Source organism: Xenopus laevis, chromosome 2S (genome assembly GCF_017654675.1).
Source record: "Xenopus laevis strain J_2021 chromosome 2S, Xenopus_laevis_v10.1, whole genome shotgun sequence".
Classification (NCBI taxonomy): Eukaryota; Metazoa; Chordata; class Amphibia; order Anura; family Pipidae; genus Xenopus; species Xenopus laevis.
The window spans coordinates 151,886,350-151,909,621 of NC_054374.1; the positions used below are offsets into that span (position 1 = coordinate 151,886,350).

General features: G+C 41.7%; 1 protein-coding gene across 8 annotated transcripts in view; it reads left to right on the top strand.

The window, feature by feature from the left end:
• LOC108709985 (glutamate receptor 4) overlaps nt 1-23,272 on the top strand; it is a 187,413-nt gene that overhangs the window by 92,419 nt on the left and 71,722 nt on the right. The window lies entirely within an intron of this gene.

A 23,272-nucleotide genomic window follows, 5' to 3' on the forward strand; every position in this document is an offset into this window, starting at 1 on the left:
GAAGCACAGAGGCCAGAAAAATGATGCCATATAAATGCAGAAAATATGCATTTTTTTGGTCGCAGCCACTGAAGCACAGTTGACAGAAAAATTATGCCATATAAATGCTGAAAATATAAACTTTTTTGGTTGCAGCCACTGAAGCACAGAGGCCAGAAAAATTATGCCATATAAATGCAGAAAACATGCATTTTTTTGGTCGCAGCCACTGAAGCACAGTTGACAGAAAAATTATGCCATATAAATGCTGAAAATATAAATTTTTTTGGTTGCAGCCACTGAAGCACAGAGGCCAGAAAAATTATGCCATATAAATGCAGAAAATATGCATTTTTTTGGTCGCAGCCACTGAAGCACAGTTGCCAGAAAAAATATGCCATATAAATGCTGAAAATAGTCATTTTTTGCCATATACGTTGAGTCAACGTATGGCAAAAAATGACTATTTTCAGCATTTATATGGCATATTTTTTCTGGCCTCTGTGCTTCAGTGGCTGCGGCCAAAAAAACTGGGCAAACAATGCCTACAAGGTCAACGTCGTTGACCTTGTAGGCATTGTTTGCCCAGTTTTTTTGGCCGCAGCCACTGAAGCACAGAGGCCAGAAAAAATATGCCATATAAATGCTGAAAATAGTCATTTTTTTGGTCGCAGCCACTGAAGCACAGTTGCCAGAAAAATTATGCCATATAAATGCTGAAAATATAAATTTTTTTGGTTGCAGCCACTGAAGCACAGAGGCCAGAAAAATTATGCCATATAAATGCAGAAAATATGCATTTTTTTGGTTGCAGCCACTGAAGCACAGAGGCCAGAAAAATTATGCCATATAAATGCAGAAAATATGCATTTTTTTGGATGCAGCCACTGAAGCACAGTTGCCAGAAAAAATATGCCATATAAATGCTGAAAATAGTCATTTTTTGCCATACGTTGACCTTGTAGACATTGTTTGCCCAGTTTTTTTGGTTGCAGCCACTGAAGCACAGAGGCCAGAAAAAATTAAACCAGTAGGGTTTGCACCCTAGTTTGTAACGGTGGCGGAGGGAGGAGGAGGACGCTAAAGGACAGCTGTGTGTGGAGTCATGAGGCTTGAAGAGAAGGACAGCTGCATAGAAGTCAGAACAAGTCTTCCGGCGTGCAGTAACCCTCCGAGATCCACCCCTCATTCATTTTAATAAAGGTCAGGTAATCGACACTTTTGTGACCTAGGCGAGTTCTCTTCTCAGTTACAATCCCTCCTGCTGCACTGAAGGTCCTTTCTGAGAGCACACTTGAGGCTGGGCAAGACAAGAGGTTCATGGCAAATTGTGACAGCTCTGGCCACAGATCAAGCCTGCGCACCCAGTAGTCCAGGGGTTCATCGCTCCTCAGAGTGTCGATATCTGCAGTTAATGCCAGGTAGTCCGCTACCTGCCGGTCGAGGCGTTCTTTGAGGGTGGATCCAGAAGGGTTGTGGCGCTGCCTTGGACAGAAAAACATTTGCATGTCTGACGTTACAGACTGGCCAAAGGGCTTTGTCCTTGCAGGTGTGCTCGTGGCAGGATTACTGGCACCTCTGCCCCTGGAATGTTGATGAGTTCCTGAAGTGACATCACCCTTAAAAGCATTGTACAACATGTTTTGCAGGCTGGTTTGTAAATGCCGCATCTTTTCGGACTTGTGGTATGTTGGTAACATTTCTGACACTTTATGCTTGTACCGAGGGTCTAGTAGCGTTGCGACCCAGTACAGGTCCTTCTCCTTAAGCCTCTTGATACGGGGGTCCTTCAACAGGCATGACAGCATGAAAGACCCCATTCTCACAAGGTTGGATGCAGAGCTATCCATCTCCGCTTCCTCATTATCAAGGACTGCATCATCCACGGTCTCCTCCCCCCAGCCACGTACAAGACCAGGGGTCCCCAAAAGGTCACCACTAGCCCCCTGGGAAGCCTGCTCCTGTTGGTCCTCCTCCTCCTCCTCCACAAAGCCACCTTCCTCCTCTGACTCCACTTCTGGCACCTCTCCCTGCGTTGCAGCAGGTGCCTGGGTTCGTTCTGGTGATTCCGACCAGAAATCGTGCGCTTCCAGCTCCTCGTCACGCTGGTCTACAGCCTCATCTGTCACTCGTCGCACGGCACGCTCCAGGAAGAAAGCGAAGGGTATTAGGTCGCTGATGGTGCCTTCGGTGCGACTGACCATATTTGTCACCTCTTCAAAAGGTCGCATGAGCCTGCAGGCATCGCGCATAAGCACCCAGTAACGGGGGAAAAAAATCCCCAGCTGTGCAGATCCAGTCCTACCACCCAGTTCAAAAAGGTACTCGTTGACGGCCCTTTGTTGTTGCAGCAGACGTTCCAACATAAGGAGCGTTGAATTCCAGCGAGTCTGGCTGTCAGAAATCAAACGCCTGACTGGCATGTTGTAGCGCTGCTGAATGTCAGCAAGGCGTGCCATGGCTGTGTAGGAACGTCTGAAATGGGCCGACACCTTTCTGGACTGGGTGAGAACGTCCTGGAATCCTGGGTACTTGGAGACAAAACGTTGGACTATTAAATTTAACACATGTGCCATGCAGGGCACATGTGTTAAATTGCCTAGTCTCAACGCTGCCAACAGATTGCTTCCATTGTCACACACCACTTTTCCGATCTGCAGTTGGTGTGGGGTCAGCCACCGATCGGCCTGTGACTGCAGAGATGACAGGAGTACAGATCCGGTATGGTTTTTGCTTTCCAGGCACGTCATCCCCAAGACAGCGTGACAACGGCGTACCTGGCACGTCGAATAGCCTAGGGGGAGCTGGGGGTGCACAGGTGTGGAGGAGGAGAAGGAGGACCCAGCAGCAGAGTAAGAAGAAGACGAGGTAGAGAGCGATGGAGGAGTAGAGGTGGTGGCAGAACCGCGTGCAATCCGTGGCGGTGACACCAACTCCACTGTTGTTGTTGAGCTACCCATTCCCTGCTTCCCAGCCATTACCAAGTTCACCCAGTGGGCAGTGTAGGTGACATACCTGCCCTGACCATGCTTGGAGGACCATGCGTCAGTAGTCATATGGACCTTTGGCCCAACACTAAGTGACAGAGATGCGGTAACTTGGCTCTGCACATGTTGGTACAGGTGTGGTATTCCCTTTTTAGAAAAAAAATTGCGGCTGGGTACCTTCCACTGCGGTGTCCCAATTGCTACAAATTTGCGGAAGGCCTCAGAGTCCACCAGCTGGTATGGTAAAAGCTGGCGGGCTAAGAGTGCAGACAAGCCAGCTGTCAGACGCCGGGCAAGGGGGTGACAGTCAGACATTGGCTTCTTACGCTCAAACATGGCCTTCACAGAAACTTGGCTGGTGGCAGATGACTGGGAATGGGAACAGGTGGTCAAGGTGGAAGGCGGAGTGGAGGGTGGTTCAGACGGGTCAAGGAGAGCAGAGGTAGAGCAGTAAGATGCTGGACCAGAAGGAGTGTGGCTTTTAGTTTGCCTGTTGCCTTTGAGGTGTTGCTCCCAAAGTGCTTTGTGCTTGCCGCTCATGTGCCTTCGCATAGAAGTTGTACCTATGTGGCTGTTGGGCTTACCAAGGCTCAGTTTCTGACTGCACTCATTGCAAATTACAATGCTTTTGTCAGAGGCACACACATTAAAAAAATCCCACACTGCTGACTTTTTGGAAGTGTGCGATCTGGCGGTAACAGTAGAAGTTGGCGGAGTTGGCGGTATTGGCGGCAATGGCGGGTGCGTTGGCCGGCTGAACACAGGTGCCGATACATGTTGTTGCCCTGCTGATCCCTGCGGGCTGTCCTCCCTGCTTCTTCTAAGTCTTATTCTCCTACTGCCTCTCTGACTCTCCGTCTCTCCATCTGAACTACCCTCCTCTTGCTCTCTTCTACTAGGCACCCACAAAACATCAATCTCCTCATCATCATTCTCCTCAGATGCATCAATTTCTTCTGACACATCACAGAAGGAAGCAGCAGCGGGGGACCTCCTCCTCATCACTCATTATGTCCATCTCTATCGTGTTCTCTGCCAGAATTAAATCTGGTGTAAGGTCCTCATCTCCTTCATCTTCTTCTGGCAATAATGGTTGCGCATTACTCAGTTCAAGAAACTCATTGGAAAATAACTCCTCTGACCACAGTGAAGAAGGGGCACCGGTGGTGGAGGAAGTGTTACGTGGGGTGGCCATAGCAGTGGAGGATGAGGAGGATGTTGTGGTAAAGTTAGAAACGGTAGAGGATGGGGTGTGCTGTGTAAGCCAGTCAACTACCTCTTCAGCATTTTGGGAGTTCAGGGTCATTGGCTTTTTAAAACTGGGCAATTTGCTAGGGCCACAGGATTGCATAGCAGCACGGCCCCTAGCACGGCCTCTGCGTGGCGGCCTGCCTTTGCCTGGCATTATTTTTAAAAAAACAACAACAACAACAAAAACTCAGTTGGTTTTTCTGGAAACGATAATACACACAGCTAGATGGCGGGTTGAAGAAAACACTGTGCAAATAATGCCTACAAAGTCAACGTATACACTACTACAGTGGTGGATACGGATTACGTAAAATATATGAATGCTGCTTGAAAAAAAGTAACTCAAGTGGTTTTTCTAGAGACGATAATATTATCAATATTTAGACAAAATGTGAACAAGGTCACACAGCTCGATGGCGGGTTGAAGAAAACAGTGTGCAAATAATGCCTACAAGGTCAACGTATACACTACTACAGCGGTGGATACGGATTACGTAAAATATATGAATGCTGCTTGAAAAAAAGTAACTCAAGTGGTTTTTCTAGAGACGATAATATTATCAATATTTAGACAAAATGTGAACAAGCTCACACAGCTCGATGGCGGGTTGAAGAAAACAGTGTGCAAATAATGCCTACAAGGTCAACGTATACACTACTACAGCGGTGGATACGGATTACGTAAAATATATGAATGCTGCTTGAAAAAAAGTAACTCAAGTGGTTTTTCTAGAGACGATAATATTATCAATATTTAGACAAAATGTGAACAAGGTCACACAGCTCGATGGCGGGTTGAAGAAAACAGTGTGCAAATAATGCCTACAAGGTCAACGTATACACTACTACAGCGGTGGATACGGATTACGTAAAATATATGAATGCTGCTTGAAAAAAAGTAACTCAAGTGGTTTTTCTAGAGACGATAATATTATCAATATTTAGACAAAATGTGAACAAGCTCACACAGCTCGATGGCGGGTTGAAGAAAACACTGTGCAAATAATGCCTACAAGGCCAACGTATACACTACTACAGCGGTGGATACGGATTACGTAAAATATATGAATGCTGCTTGAAAAAAGTGACTCCGGTGTTTTTTCTGGAGACGGTAATATTATGGATATTTAGACAGAATGGGAACAAGGTCACACAGCTCGATGGCGGGTTGAAGAAAACAGTGTGCAAATAATGCCTACAAGGCCAACGTATACACTACTACAGCGGTGGATACGGATTACGTAAAATATATGAATGCTGCTTGAAAAAAGTGACTCCGGTGTTTTTTCTGGAGACGGTAATATTATGGATATTTAGACAGAATGGGAACAAGGTCACACAGCTCGATGGCGGGTTGAAGAAAACAGTGTGCAAATAATGCCTACAAGGCCAACGTATACACTACTACAGCGGTGGATACGGATTACGTAAAATATATGAATGCTGCTTGAAAAAAGTGACTCCGGTGTTTTTTCTGGAGACGGTAATATTATGGATATTTAGACAGAATGGGAACAAGGTCACACAGCTCGATGGCGGGTTGAAGAAAACAGTGTGCAAATAATGCCTACAAGGCCAACGTATACACTACTACAGCGGTGGATACGGATTACGTAAAATATATGAATGCTGCTTGAAAAAAGTGACTCCGGTGTTTTTTCTGGAGACGGTAATATTATGGATATTTAGACAGAATGGGAACAAGGTCACACAGCTCGATGGCGGGTTGAAGAAAACAGTGTGCAAATAATGCCTACAAGGCCAACGTATACACTACTACAGCGGTGGATACGGATTACGTAAAATATATGAATGCTGCTTGAAAAAAGTGACTCCGGTGTTTTTTCTGGAGACGGTAATATTATGGATATTTAGACAGAATGGGAACAAGGTCACACAGCTCGATGGCGGGTTGAAGAAAACAGTGTGCAAATAATGCCTACAAGGCCAACGTATACACTACTACAGCGGTGGATACGGATTACGTAAAATATATTATGGCTGCTTGAAAAAAGTGACTCCGGTGTTTTTTCTGGAGACGGTAATATTATGGATATTTAGACAGAATGTGAACAAGGTCACACAGCTCGATGGCGGGTTGAAGAAAACAGTGTGCAAATAATGCCTACAGGGCAAATAATGCCTAAAAGGTCAACTTATACACTACTACAGCGGTAGTAAAATAAAAAAAAGTAAAATAAAAAAAAAATGAATATTAAAAAAAAAAATTAAAGTTGGTGCTGCTGAACTACTAGGAGCAGCAGATTAGCACACCAGTCCCACTCCCCAACACTGCTAGACTAATAGCACTGGGCTCTTATAGTAGTAGTAGTAGTAGTAGTAGTAAAACAACAAAAAAATAAATAAAAGCAGTCCTTACAAGGACTACTGTTATTGCAGCAGTCAGCAGATGAGATCAGAAGCAGGACAGCTGCCCACTGCAGCTACATACAGAGCACTGCAGTAGAAGGTAGATTACTAGCCAGCAAAGCTACCTAAGCTTAAATGTCCCTCAAACCCCTGCAGACTTCTGTCCCTCCAATAACAGAGCAGTATCAAAACGATTACTAGCCAGCAAACTTTCAACTGTCCCTGAAATCACTAACAGGCAGCAGCTCTCTCCCTACACTATCTCTTCAGCACACACAGGCAGAGTGAAAAAACGCTGCAGGGCTTCGGTTTTTATAGGGAAGGGGAGTGGTCCAGGGGAGAGCTTCCTGATTGGCTGCCATGTACCTGCTGGTCTGGGGTGAGAGGGCAAAAAAAAGCGCCAACAATGGCGAACCCAAAATGGCGAACGTCGCGCGACGTTCGCGAACTTCCGGCGAGCGCGAACACCCGATGTTCGCGCGAACAAGTTCGCCGGCGAACAGTTCGCGACATCTCTATCAGAGATACCTCTGACAAAATTGTTGGCAATGCCTTAAAAGTAATGTACTTGCACGTCAACACAAATTGGACGCAATTGTGCTGAAAGTCTGGGTGCGATTATCTCTGTGTTTTTCATGTCACATGTGCAGTCCAGGCCCGGACTGGCAATTTTTGCATTCTGGCAAATGCCAGAGGGGCTGCTGTATGGTTCCATAGAAAGTTACCATATAGTGGGCTGGTAGGGGGATGATTGGGCTGGTAAATGGGTTATTTGGGCCTCTGTGTACTTGAAATGGCAGGTCCTATTTTGACTCCCAGTCCAGGCCTGTGCACCCTATACTGTTGATGCAATTGAACAGCCCCCAGTGGAATCCCAGGAGCTTCCATTAAGTTTGGAGGTGGTGGTAGCTCCAGGGTTCCTCTGCATCAATAGGAGCAAGGCAGTGGCAACAAGAGCAAGTTTGCAAAAGATCAAGGAGCACTTTTTGACACAAGTTTGTAAATCACCCCTAGTGCCTTTTATTGCAAATTTGGATAATTATAGGTAATGTCTAGAATTTCTGCCATTAAAAGGGTTGCCACATTTTCCCTTCCTGAAAGCCAGATTTGGGGGGGGGGGCAGGTCAGTGGCATCACAGCGGTGGGGCTATGAAGTGGCGATTGGCTAATTGTCAAAGTAATCTGGGCAGCCCTTCTGAAAAATGTGCTGTGTGGGTCAAAACTGACAGGTGGCAACCCTAGCCATAAAACGTCAACCTCCATCAATCTGGATCCAAATCTGCTCTATTTGCAGCCACACTATTCCTGGTTATGCCCAGACCATGTCCTTGCTCTGGGCATAAATACAGGTGTCTTCCCGATAACATATGGCATAATTTAATATTAATAATGCCATTCCTTATTCCTGTAACTTCTAGGAAATCGATAGGGTTCCTTAGACTCTAAAAACACAACATGTAAATCATCTTTAAATCCAGATTCAAACAATTAATGTGCATACTAGACACAAGCAGAAGTGAAAAATTGAAATGTTGAACGCCTACAAGGCTCTAATCAGTGTCTCCCCAGAGGCCATTGTAGTTGAAGGTTACCATGGAAACCACAGATGCTAGAAATGAGGAAGCGGCTGAGGGTAGCGACAGAAAAGGGAATGTTCCGGAGGAATCATTTTTTAATTGTGCTGAGCTTTTTTTTTAAAATAGTTTCCATATTTTCACTTTCTAAAGCATAAATAAAGAGATAAATTAAATGAAAAGAGTTTCATTAATAAAGAAGCTATTGTTTTATTCCCCGCTAAGTTCCGAATGCAGTAAGAGGTCGCCATCATGTGATCTGTGCAGGACAGCTTTAAAGACAACCGAGTTAAAAATCGACTTTTTAAAATTGATTTGTATGCATTGAATGAAAAAGAATTGGTAAAAGTAAATCACAGACATAATTAAGGGAGTTTTTTTGGTTTTATTTTTAAAGAAAGTGCGGGATTTGTGTTCTTTGAATAGAAAGATATTTGTAATTGACAGTCGGCTGTGGGATAAATGGCAGCCAGCTCGGCTAGAAGTAATTTACATAATAGAAAAGCTTTTTTTTTCCAATAATGACCAGCAAACTATGGATATTTCTCATAAAAGTTAACAGCAGGATAGTGAGTTTGTTTTCCTTGATGCTATGGCATTAATTAAACACCACATTTTTTCAGATTTAAATTCATTTTAACTCAGGTTAAATAGTGGATAACAGATAACACCATTATGTTCTACAGAGTTTCCTGCTGTGTAACCTGAGCCTTCTCTCCTTTAAATTGCTGCCCCCATTGCTACACAGCAGTTCAGTTGATAAACAGTATTTTTTCTGAAGCAAACATTCTTATATGTTCATTATGTTAAAACTTTAAAACACTTTATAGTTTTTTGATGTTACTGTTCCTTTAAAAGGAAAACAGAGAAATGTTCTGATGTTGCTCTGCTTAGGAAAGAGATCAGAAGCCTTATATGTGCTTTTCCAATTCCTTCCTGAGCAGAGCAACATCATGTTGTATGATGTCAGCAGCCTTTCATCTGCAACTGTGTGCTGATGAGAATGGAGAGGTGGAGCTTTTAAAGGAACAGTAACTTCAAAAAATCAAACTGTTGCCCCACACTGGTAAAACTATTGTGTTTGCTTCAAAAATGTTTTATTGTCTATCTAAATGAACTGCTGAGTAGCAACAGGGGCAGTCATTCATTAGAGAGAAGGCTCAGGTTACACAGCAGATAAGCTCTGTAAAACATATTGGTGTTATCTGTTATCCACTATTTAACCTGTGCCTTTTAGCCCTAGTAGTGTTTCAAGAGCAAACAGATCAGTTTTACCAGTGAAGAGCAACATTACATGATATTTTAATTTCTTTAAAACACTTTCATGTTTTGATGTTACTGTTCCTTTAAAGGAGAAACAAATCCCTTATTAAACAAACCCCTACCCCCTATAGACCCACCTCCCTCCCAGCCTATCTGCTACCCCTAACCCCCTAACTTTTCACTTACCCCTGCAGATTCAGGGATCGGAGTTCACGGCAGCCATCTTCCGGGTCTTCGTGTCTTCTTTCGTCAATTTCCATAAATTTCGGTGCATGCGCAGTTGTCGCAAACCGGGAAATTGCTCCAACTGCGCATGCGCCGCTCCGCTGGTCTCATTGTCAGATTATCGAAAACCCGGAAGATGGCTGCCGAAGGGTAAGTAAAAAGTTAGGGGCATTTGCCAGGGTAGCAGCTAGGCTGGGGGGGAGGAGGAGGGAGGGGGTTATATGTAGGGTAGAGGTTTTTTTTAATAAGGGGCTTGTTTCTCCTTTAAAGGGCATGTAAAGTCTAAAATAGAATAAGGCTAGAAATGCTGTGTTTTGTATACTAAATATAAACATGAACTTACTGCACCACAAGCCTAATCAAACAAATAATTTATGCTTTCAAAGTTGGCTACAGGGGGTCACCAATTTGTAACTTTGTTAAACATCTTTGCAAGACTAAGACTGTGCACATGCTCAGTGTGGTCTGGGCTGCTTAGGGATCGTCATAAACAAAGCTGCTTGAGTTCTGCATGGCTGGAAAGTAATGCGGGGGCTCCCCCTGCTGTTCATAAGTATGATTGTTTCCCTGCTCAGCAGTTAGGGACCGTCTGACAATTCCTATCCACAGCAGTAAATGAAGGGAGAATTTCACTGCATACAGTCAGCTTTCTTATAAAAACTGTACACATTTTTCAACTAAAATATATTGGAGATAGGTTTCTTTTTCATCAAAGAAAGTAAAAATTTTATTTTTTGCCTTTACATGCCCTTTAATTAGGACTGTTTTTCATTTTAGAATATTGTATCCCTTTAAGCACCCTTCCTAATATCACATCTGTCACTTTAATCCCTTCAATTCGACCAATGCTACATAGAAAGAATCCGTTAAGAATGGCTATGCTTGGGAATAGAAGGTCCATCTCATCCATCTATGACAGGCCACAATGTAAAAATAATTATGAATTCCCTTTTGGCAGCGGAACTACTCTACAAATATTCATTTAGCAACGATTCTTTGGCTGCTGGTTTAAAAACAATACAAGCTTCTCGGAGGTCTCAGCAGCACCAAACAAATAGGTGCTTACGTGTTAAAATGTTATTTTCACTTTTTTCAAAGGTTAAAATATTGAATGGAAATAAACTCATTAGAAACAAATGCAAGTGCTATTCCCCGTGCAGCAAGCTAAGCATTTCAGATATTTCATTTTGCACAGACCATTAGCTCTGTAGGTGAACAAAAGGAGCCGCATGTATTTCCATGGCAATGTAACTGTTTTGTGATTTTTATCTGCGCACAATCCCCCCGTTCCACTGATATCCGTCTGATTTATTCATGAGCTTAGTTTTAGACCACAAATAATATGGGTTCATATTTTAAATGTCACATTTTCCCCATTTCTTTGAGGAATACATTCAGTATAGCTTTTTTCATCTCACGTCGGTGAGATCTCCTTGAACTGTGTAAAGATGAGGAATTGTTTCAACTTGTTCCTTTTATAGACAGAATACACCAGGTTTATAGGGAGGGTTTATTGTGTCATTTAGTTGCCATTAAACAGACAGGGACATAGAAATGATCAGTGTATTGTGTGCACAGAGTATTACTGGCACTAGAAAAGGAGCATATTTTTTAAGGGTAAATTCTCCATAAATATATATATAGACTTTGGGAACAGTTCTGTTGAAAATGGGGTTTGCACCTTTTCATAAAAATACCCTTCTTAAGAGAAGATGTTGATAGAGAATGATAATTATCTTGGCAGAGATGTTTTCCATAGATGACTAGAGTATAGCACAATGGTTCCCAAATGGTGGGGCTAAGAAGTGGCTGCTGAGCTACAAAAAGAAAGAGGGAACACTATAGGGGTCTTTTATTGCTAATTTCCCTGAAGTCAATTGAGCATAAAAATATCCATTAAATGTAAATGTGTCAAAGGGTGCTCTTTACACTTACATCTAGTTGTGCTTGGTGTCAGGCAGTACGTCCTGAATCCTGTTCTGAATTGAGAGCTGCTGAGCCTATTGAGGCAAAGGAATGCTAGAGATACCACCACGTTAGATCCAGGCGGTAGCTCCTGGGTTCCTTTAGCACCCAGGCTTGGATTTACAAATGGGGCACTCCTAGGCCGTCTCCACTCATCGCCCCCATGCCTCCCCCTCCTTGTCCCCCTCCCATTCCTTGTCCCCCTCCCATTCCTTGTCCCCCTCCTCTTCCTTGTCCCCCTTCCCCCTCCCCTTCCACCTCCCCTCTCCCCTTCTGCCTCCCCTTCCTTGTCCCCCTTCTTTTGCTCATCCCCTTTCCCCTTCCACCTCTCTCTTACCTTCCTTTTCCCTCCATGTCTGCGTCAACTTCCCTGTTACCCTCCCCTTCCCATCCGTGTCATCCTCCGCTTAAGCCTGGACATATAGGCGCATGCTCACATCTTGAAATATGCGCATATGCGCTTGCGCAACTTGTTGAATGCGGCTGGGCTGCATACCACCCCTGAATTCCTGCCACCCTAGGCCCAGGCCTTTGTGGCCTTGCCACAAATCCGGGCCTGTTAGCACCCTGCATCAATAGGCGCAGCTCATTTGCATCTAAAGAATTGGGTGCACGTGTCCCTTTCAAGCCAGACACTAGAAATGATGCCAAACAAACATGAAAAAGTTCAGTGCAATTGACAGTGTTCTGAAAGCCTTGGATTTGGACCCCCTTATTGCATAACAGTGTTACAGCCATAAGAAAATACTCATGATCAGTGATGGGCAAATAAATTTGGCAGGCATGTATTTGCGGCAAATTTCTGTGTTTCGCTGCCCACGAATGTTTTCACCAAACTGCATCGAAAATTTGCTATTGTCAAAATTGGCGCCCGCATAAAAATTGTCGCGTGTCAAAATTATCCTGAAGCCCATTGACTTTAATGCATTTGGACAAAATAGTCGCGCTTATAAAAATTGTCACTAACATCAAAAGTTATCGAATGTCAAAATTATTTTGACGCCCATTGACTTCAATGCGTTTTGTGAATTTTCGCCATTTTGCGAATTACGCCCCTCACTTCTCATGGTTCAATAATTCAGCCATTGTTTAAAGAATATCTAAACCAAGAAATTATTGCTCACAGCAAATATCAGCCTAAATGATTTTCCCAATTTCTGCAGCTAGTCTTTACATGCCACCCCAAGTCACTGCCCTGGGGCCCATTAGGAGAGCATCAGCACAGTTTGGGAACATTGGGCTATTGGGTTTAGGGAACTATTTATAAAACAAATGAAACATACCATGTATTCCAGTGAACATGGGGTAACATTGGAAAAGGTGCTGCATTGTAAATAAAGTGAAAAAGTATAGTACGACTTGAGTTAATGATGATAAAATACCATATAAGCAATGGGCTGTCTAAACCCTTCATTCTAATTCATTCATGCTTATCAATATTTTATATTCTGTGTATTTACTCACCCCAAAATAATAATATATTTAAGAAAGCCAGTCTTCTTCAAAGATATGCAAATTTGAAATCTCATGGAAAAAAATTGTGTTGGTGGTATCCTGAATACACAGTAGGTTTATTTATCAGTGTGTTTGCTTTGTAATACTCATTATATTCACACAGTATGAGATCTATAGGTGACGTGTGTGACATCTGAGATAAATTTCCCATTGGGCTCCAAAGGTGACTTGGTGTCAAAGAAGTGGGAGTTTATTCTTTGGAACTCTGGCTTAATTATATTTTAAAGAAACTGCTCAGCCCAACAATTATGGAGGAATGTAGTCATAAATAAAAAGACATAGTGGTGTGCTTGCTGGTGTTCTTCTCCAGGACTGTGTATGGGGCTGCCTGGGATTGAGTTATGAGTTATTGGGAAAGAAGGAAACTTTTTTGATAGTGTTCCAAGCAAGGTGATGGAGCTCTGGTGCAATGGAGACAAGAAGTGAGGTTTGGAGGCAGCAGGATCAGCATCTCCAGTGGCTTATGAATACTCCCATGACCAAAGGACACTGATCCTGTTGCCTTCAAACTGTTGCTCTTGGGATCCCAGAGGATCTCACTGAACACGATTGGAGAGAGGCATTATAATGTATGAATTCCATATTTGCAGCATTGAACATTTGCATATTTATGTCTGGTTATCAATTATATTTTTAGCTAAAATAGAGGTTTTTGTTAATGCTTTAATGATCGTGTTTCCTGCTGAGGGACTACTTAAACATTTATATTCAGTTATTTTTATAGATTACCTGCCATTGATTAGGTTGTTCTTGTTCAGGCTGCCTGGCTTATACTTGCACTTCTTATAATTGATGGCCATTAGTATATGTTTGTAATGAAAGCACAAACAATTCATTTGCATTATAAACATATTGGCAAAGCTCTGCTTTTATACCAGGTGCGAATTCCAGCTTTCTGTTATTTTCCTTTTATACTCAATTTTGCTTTCAAGGCTCTCCATATCCCTAAAATCTGCCAAATTTCTTTTGCCATAATTTTATACTTATTTCTTAACATGAGGAACAGGCTTTGTTCAATGAGAAAAAAAGAAAATGGTATATTCAACTCAGGCCCGGACTGGCAATCTGTGGTTTCTGGCAAATGCCAGAGGGACTGCTATAAGGTCCCATAAAAAATCAGTATTTAGTGGGCTGGTGGGGGCTGTTTGGGCCTCTATGTGGGCTGATTGTACCTGAAATGCCAGGGCCTATTTTCACTCTCAGTCCGGACCTGATCAACTCTAGGAACAAGCAACACTTTAGCCAGAAAGAGACAAAATTACTTCAAAAACCCATTGCAGCTTTTGCTGTGTTTAAAGGGGAAAATGTTCTACAAAAACAATTGTAACTGTTAAGTCTCCTTCCTTTCTCTTATTAAGCAGCAGTTCTGCCATGCTTTGTGGCTGAGATTCGCAGGGCTCAGAAATCCTATGTGAAAATAATTATTTTATATAGCTGCAGGATTTTGAGCCTTTATCTAGGATAATAAGCAGATTGAGATAAGGAAGCTTAGCAGTATAGAAGGAAACAGTCCCACAGTAGTTTCAAAATGAACCTGAAATGCATACATAGAGAATCAGATATATTTTAATAACGGAAAACATGGTATTATCTCTTTAATCCATTCACTCTAGTGGTTCTTTGATTTTGCCACAAAAACATACAAGGACTTGTATTAAGGCAGCAATGTGAGCAAGAGTGCCTATTGACGATTTGGGAATCTGGAGGTATTGCCACCATGATAGTAATTCCATGGTTCCTAAATAATTTTTATGCTGAGTGGGTTATTTATTAAAGTTGTAATGCCAAAAAACTCGAAAAATTTGAGTTTTTTTACTATAAAATCGAAATTTTTAGTGAGGATGCAAAAAGTCCAAATCCAAAAATCCACCATCTCAGACCTGCCGAGGTTGTATATACTGTAAGTCAATGGTAGAAGTCCCTGTCCTATTTGGAAGTTTTTTTGGACTGCACTGGAATTATCCTGAAAATCCAGCTATTTCGGGCTTTTCAGGCAAAAATGCAAAAAATGTTGACTTTTTCCGGAAAAAGCCTGAAAAAATCGAGCGGTTCTGAAAAGCTCCAAAAAACAATACAATTCAGGTTTTTGCTTGATTTTATCGAGTTTTCCTCCAACCCGATTAAATCATGCTTTTATAATAATAAATACAGTCCAATTGTGGATTCTAGTTTGTTTGGACTTTATTTTAAAAAATCAGATAAATTTGTATTTTGCTAAATAACCCCCTGAATGTCACAGGCAATGCAATCCCATCTGTGAAACTGTCAGCTGCAACTTGCATCTTAGTACAATGCACTGTGCAATCATGGGCGCTCCTGCCATGAGGCAAGTTGAGAACCTTGCCTTCAGGCACCAGCACCCCACAAGTTACCAGGGATGGCTAAAAGCCACTCAAGGTAACTTTAGAAGGCAAATAATGTGCAGCTGGAATTATGGGAAATATTGCATTGTAGGTACAAATCATGGCCCTACATTGCAGTTTGCATGCTGCCTAAATGAACCCTGCAGGCACTGAAACAAAGGGTAACCCAAAATCATAAATCAAAAAGAACACGGCATTGTCAGGTACAAGGAAGCCATTTACTTATTGTCTGGCAGTGATTATAGGACTCCATAACAACCTTAGGTCTCCCAGTGCTCCAGGGATGCTAGTTTGACGCCCACCTTCTGCATGTCCAGTATTTAGTGCTGCTGAAAAGTTATGGGCAAATTAGTCCAGCTTCGCTGAAAAATTCACAAATTTACTGCGAAATTTGCAAAACTGAAAAATTAGCAAAACTCATTGAAGTCAATGGGCGTCCAAATAATTTTGACGCACGTCAATTCCGACGCCCACGACAATTTTTATACGCGTGCCTATTTTGTCCAAATCCATTAAAGTCAATGGGCATCCGGAATTTGACGCGCTGCAATTTTTATGACGCATAGGAATTTATTCGCTGGTGGCGAAACGCAGAAATTCACTGCGAATTTGCCCCATTACTACTGCTGAATGCTGGTAGAGCAGATTACAGAATGAAACATAGTTATTGGCACTCCATTCCGGAAACAAACAAAAATGATACAATTAAAAAAAGTTCAAAAAAAATCTTTTCCCACCAACGGGTACCATTGACTTCTACTAAACCCTACTTATCAAGCCAAAGCTTCAAGACACCAAAACATTAAAAAGGGTTATGAAGAAATTAAATCAGTACAAATAATATCAAATGATAGTAAAAAGGGCAAAATCACACATTACCTGGTGTCTGAAATATTGGTAACTGAAATAATGCATCCCAACTCATTATAGAGATGAAAAAGCATGCTCAACAATCCACTCTAAATTGGCAGCAGGAAACCCAGTAACAGAAAAAAGCTGAATGCAAAGTGCAACCAAGAGTTTAAGTTGAATAATTAATAGCTAGTGTTTAAATAATAGATATTTTGGAATATTGAGTGAAAAAAATACAGTTATCTACAAAAACTGAGCTAATAGTTGTAACGGTTGGCACCCTGAATCTAGAACCAATGCCAAGCACCCTGGTCTCAGCTCATGCTTCTACCTGTAGCAGCCGCCTTTGGCCTCGGGAGGAGCCCTCAGTTACTCAGATGCCGCCAGGTCTTAAAACGAGAGGTGCAAGGCGAAATGTTCTAAACAAGCGAAGGGGCACAACTGTAAGCAAAGTCTTTTGGGCAGAAAGTCGTGGTACAAGGTGTAAGACAGAATCGTAGTCAGGACAGGCCTGGTCGAGGCAGGCAGAGAATAAGCAAAGTCAGGCAGGCAAGTAATCAGAGGACAATAACTAAATATGACTTTTTAGAGTTCTACTGTGACATCTGTTGTTTGTATGTGCTATAACTGATATATATAACTAAATGATTTATAGAGCTTCTTATTTTTAAAATTATGTTTGCATGTGATACTGACACAATCCGCTGTTTTAGAATTACCATCATGTTCAGGTTGGTGGTAGCTTCACGGTTTGCTAGCACTTGCACTCGACTCAACGAGAAAAAAATGTTTAACATGAATTGAATTGAGTCTGTCCTATCTATGTGCTCATGCAGGTGTCAGCAGGTATCATTTGTTATTCCCTTTAAAAGCAAACATTAATTCTTTGCCATAGGTTACTAGAATTGATGCACACTTTGAGAATTTTATGCTCTGAGGCATGTAGAGGGCACCCATGACTATAAGATGTACTGTATACACACAGCCTTTACTGTAGGAAGCAGGCATACTCACAAAGTTGCAATGAACAAAGGCACGCTGTACTGACAGCTTCTTGCAGGAAAGCAGGTTTACAGACCGGGCAATGGTTGCCGACTAAAGGATATCAGTTATACAATGCAAAATATTTTTGCAGATTCTCTTTGTCTCTCTCTAACTGCTTCTCTCACACACTCTCAATGTTCCACTCCTGAAGCCTTCAGGACTTTTTTCATGTAGGGATTGTGGCATTAGCTGTACAGGGGTCTCTCTCTCTCTCAATCCCACCCATGATTCTAACATACAGGCCCCAAGCACTGTCTGTAGTGTTGTGTTTTGGGTAGCCGAGGATGAGTAGAGTATAACAGTGCTTTATTAGCAGATTCATGTACCCATTACACAACAGTAAGCTTTCACTTTTAAGCTGACAGGAAGTATGCACAGTATGTCTTGAGCACAGTGACATTTACAGGCCGTTTGTATAAACACCCCATATTCGCCCTATAGTAGGAAAGCATTTGGGCCAATGTAATAAACAACAACAATGTATCTTAAAGCAATAATATACATTATTCACATCACATAGTCCTGGGTCCATGCAGGTAGTTTTCTGATTCTCTCAGTACGCCTTATAGGTTCACTTTCTTCAGGCCTATTGCAGTTGACATCAGGAGTAAGAAAATGTCCTTCATCAAATGGAGCTTCTCCAAAGTCATATCTAACAGGAGCAAGATGACTTGCATTCCATATGCGTCCATCAGACAGTTCATATGTGTATGGTCCTCGCTGGCGTCTCACTTCAAGTGGTGTAGTAAATTTAGATTGTTCTTGTTTCAGTATTCCTGGTTTCTTAATTCTGACTAAAGATCCAGGCTGAAAGTGTACTTCTCTTGCACCACGTTTTCTATCAGTATAAGTCTTGCATTTGGCTTGTTGACGTTTGACAATGTCAGCAGTGGTTGATTTTGCAGGCACAGTATTTTGTGGAAGTTTGATGTCTGCAACGTGTAACTTAGTGCGCATCTTTCTGCCATGTAATAATTCAGCAGGAGATGATTGAGTTGTTGCATGATTGAGTTGTTGCTGCTCTGTAGTTATGTAAGAACTCTGTTGTAAATATTTTCCAAGATCTCCCAGTAAGATTTGCTGTCTGTAGTGCTTCTTTCAGACTTCTGTTGAATTGCTCGATTTCTCCATTAACTTGTGGGTAATACACTGAAGATTTCCTATGCACAATATTCCTCTCTCTCAGAAAGAATTCAAACTCATATGAGACAAACTGTGATCCGTTGTCTGATATTAACTCCTTTGGATTACCTTCTCTGCTGAAGACTGTAGACAGAAATGTTATTACTGTAGCAGGTGCGGGCCGTGCAGCCATGGATCCTTTAAGTAACTGACCAGTTTCAGGGCAGGTGCAACAAGTGGATCTTTTGCAAAGTATTTCAAGAAAATATCCTTTGGTAGTATAGAAACAGCTGAACCTGTATCAAGCATCAGGTTAATGGAGTGTCCCTTGTCAGCAGAAGCAGTACTGACACTGACAGTGCATATAAACTTGTCTGGAATAAATGTACCAGCTTTATCCACACTTAATACTGTGACATTTGTAGTAGTGAATTCATGAACATCTTTAGCAGAACTACGGCAGATCTTAGCAAAATGTCCTTCCTTTGTGCATTTGCGGCACCATTTAGCTTTTGCAGGACATGTAACATGATTTTCAGTGTATTGTGTTGAACCACAGCGAAAGCAGTATTTTCTATTTGTATTTGCTGCACGGTTTTGCAGTGTAGTTGAATCCCTTTCCTTAGCACTGTATTTTGCCTGTGGGTGTGCATTATTAGGCCACAGTGTTGAATTCACAATCTGTACATTCCCAGCAGTTCCCTGACTGAGAGTTTTAGCCTCTGCCACTGCTGTTTCAATTTGGCTAGCAACTGTAATAGCCTTTGCAAGGGTTAAATCCTGCTCTAGGAGCAGTCTCTCTCTAATGTGAGGTGAGTTTGTTTTTTCCACTAGTTGGTCTCTTAGAATTTCATCTGTTAGATTCCCAAACTCACAGGAAACAACCAGCTCTCTCAAAGCTGCTACAAATTGTTCTGTGGATTCGCCATTACATTGTCCACGTTGGCGAAAATTTATATCTTTCAGCCACCACATTTACTCTTGGCATGAAAAAGTTCTTTATAGCAGTAAGAGCAGTTTCATAAGTATCATCAGGTAATGGTAATGTATAGAATATACGCTGTCCCTCTGCTCCCAGGCAGTGAATAAGTAAAAGACGCTTTCTAGCAGCAGAAATCTCCCCTTGGTCACCAGGAATAATGTAATTTTCAAACATACGGATCCAAACAGTAAAAGGTATGGTAGGCTCACCAGGGTTTGGAAGTAAAGGTGCAGGCTGCTGCAGAGGTAGAAGAGCCATCCTTGTCACCATTTGTTATGTTTTGGGTAGCCGAGGATGAGTAGAGTATAACAGTGCTTTATTAGCAGATTCATGCAGCCATTACACAACAGTAACTTTCACTTTTAAGCTGACAGGAAGTATGCACAGTATGTCTTGAGCACAGTGACATCTGCAGGCTATTTGTATAAACACCACATGTAGGTTTTTCTCTAACCGATACCTAAACACTTAATTTCCATACCTGGCATACAATCACCTCAGGAGCTCTACCCCAATCATCATCAGGACAAAAGTTTGTCTCACTAGCCTATTATAGTGACCTCACACCACCTTCTATCACTAACTAGCCCTAAAGGAGTCAGTCTCCCAAAATTGGTCTGGCCACAAAAAATGGTCTTGATCCTGCTAGCTGTTCCTAGGCCAAAAAGGAAGTGCACAGCCCCATGCACTTACTTATATAAGCTCCTGCAGTGGAATTCCCTTACAAGACAACCTTAGGGGTTAGCGCCACCTGGTGGTGAATTCCCTCATTGCCCAACTACATTATGAAACTTAAAAGTTATTTTTCTTACAGGCAGCCTTCCCAGTGATCTTTATCTTTCCAACTTCAAATCAGGTTGAGTGGGGATGCCATTTTGCTAGTGCAGAGCACAGTTGTGCACTCTGCACATAAAGAACCAATTTTCTGGTTTCATAATCAGAATTTCAGCCCTTAATATTACCAGGAGCCTTTTTATGCCTTCCCTGGTTACCTGCGGGGAGCTGCCGACTGAGCATGGCAGGAGAGCCTCTGTGTGAAGATATGCAGAAGACACAAGTGTGAATGAGCTCTAAAAGATGTGAATTAATAAATAACCCCTATAGTATGTTACAGACTGATCTTTTCAGTTGGTCTTTAGGTCTATTCTTATAGTTTTTGAATAATTGGCCTCCTCTATCTGCCTTGTTGTGGTATGCGACAGAAAATGTTCCCTGGCTGTCTGCTCCCTGGTTGTCAAACCCCCCCCCCCCCAAAAAAAAAAATGTTTTCATGAGTTACCTGAGTTTAGGCTCCATACCCTGGTCTCCTGTCAATCTTAAGAATTCCCCCAAATTTCTGATGATTTGTGGCGATTTGCAGGGCATAATCGTTGGCTTCTGAAAGGTTCTGTGCAGGCTAGTGATGTCACATTGTCTGATGTCACTTCTGTGTCTGCAAAAATTGGGATCTCCAAAAGTAAGTAATAAAAAGTAATGACTGCAGGGTCACTGACTTCAGCAACCGAAAACAGATTGATTATGAAGCTTGAATGGTATTCTTATTCAGGCTCTCTGCTATTCATCTTCTATTCTGACATCCTAACTGCTGCCTGGTTTCTAGGGTAATTAATCCCGTTTCCCTGAATGGTTGCCACTTGTCTCGATGTCAGTAAGAGAGCAGAACATCTCTCATTATTATCCAATTAATTTCTTTTTTTAACTGTTTTCTGCATTCCTACCCTTTGATGTGTGAAATGATCTAATTATGATGTTTACATTAACCATATAAAACCCTGCTTCATCCTTAGCCATTTTTGTTATCTGTAAATCTGTATAGCAGCTTTAACGGTTCCATTTCGTTGATTGATCGTTCGCGGCTCGCTTTATTCTGCACTGACATATTTTCTTAACTTTGAAGCAGTCACAACACAGCATGACTTTCACATGCATTAATCAAGTGGCACAATATGCAAAAGTGGGACATTATGGGGGAAACCTTGTGCTACAACAGATTTTAATTTAGATTCCTAAATGAAATGCAAATAAGCTGACTTTTTCAACTCCATTTCTAAAATATGAATTTAACAAATACAGAGCAAGAAAATACATCTTCAGTTTTTATGACCCCCACTGCCTCCTGTACTTATAGCCTTTTAAATGAATATATTTAGCCGGGATGTCTATCATCGACTTTTCTAATCTGGTGTCGATTTAGAGAAAGGTGAGAAGGCCTGGAACTGAGGAAAGACTCTGCAGTCTGACCCTTCTGTTAAACACTTGAAATGTGTTTTCACACATTGTATTGTTGTTGTATTACTTATGTTTTTGTTTTCTATTACTTACTATGTAAAACGTTGGGCTCTAATGTTGGGTAATCAGACCTGACTTGCATTAGCATTCAGTTCATCCAACAGGTGTTCAGTTGGGTTGAGGCCAACTTTCCAGCTCTGTATTTGGCCTCAGCTTAAGGTTGGACATCCTTATACAGTATAATATCTTCATCAAAACATTTCTTTTTTGAGAGACTCACCACTTGAATGAGGAGGCTCAGGTGCTCTGCCCCAAGCCTTCAGCATAAGGGAATGGACATCACCATATTGTTTGCAGGGTAGGCACTCAAAGAGCAATCCTCCAGGCAGTCATAGAAAAAACAGGTCTTTATTAAAGTACAAGTGTGGATCGTGTTCTCACAATACTTAATCATAGGCTTGTGAGCCTAACCTCAAACAGTGGCAACTGCATTTTATTGTCATAGTCCTTTATTATTACCCAAATCACTTGTCGTGTAGCGCCCACTGCGAACAAGGTATGACCCATAATTGGCCAGAAATGACATAGTGAGAAATTAAGTAAGGGAAAAAAAAAGCAGAAAAAAGTAAGGACAGCATGTTCCCTAAAATTCAGTGTAAAGCATCTCAATGATAATAGTATTGATGTTTCTGGAACTAGAAAATATTAAAAAAATTAGCACATAATATCAGTATTAAAGGATCAATGATGCATATATGAGTGCGTCCTTTTACAGAAAGTAAAAATGTGTGTGTGTATACAGTATATATTTATATTTCCCAATTTGGTGAATAAAAAAACTCTTCTCCAAGTTGAATTCTAGATTTCGCTACAGACCTCTACTGAGTTCTCATAAGATAAACCATGAAATACATTTTACTCATGGAACTGGATTTGACCCAATCTGTGCGTTGCACCCTAATGCATGGTTTCCCACTGAAGGGCCTCGCTCATTGTAGGGGACCAGGGTATTGCTCTTTTTGTACTTTTATTAAACTGACTCTAGAGTGTTTTTGAGTTTAAGGGGCAGATTTACTAAGCTCGAGTGAATGGTTCGAATTTCAAAAAGTTCGAATTTCGAAGTAAATTTTTGGGTACTTCGACCATCGAATAGGCTATATTCGACCATTCTACTTCGATTCGAAACGATTCGAAGTAAAAATGGTTTGACTATTTGACCATTCGATAATCGAAGTACTGTCTCTTTAAAAAAAACTTCGACTTCATACTTCGCCAAATTGAAGCTACCGAAGTGCAATGTTAGCCTATGGGGACCTTCCAGAGCACTTTTCTAAGTTTTTTTGGTCGTTCGATTCGAACAATTTAATCGTTCGATCTAACGATTTATATTCGACCGCAGGATTGCCAAATTTGTTGAAAAAACTTCGAAGTGGATATTCGAATTTGAAGTTTTTAAATTCGATGGTCGAATTTCGAAGTTTTTTTGTACTTCGAAATTCGACCCTTGATAAATCTGCTCCTAAGCTTCCCATTTGTGCAGAAAAGAGTTGT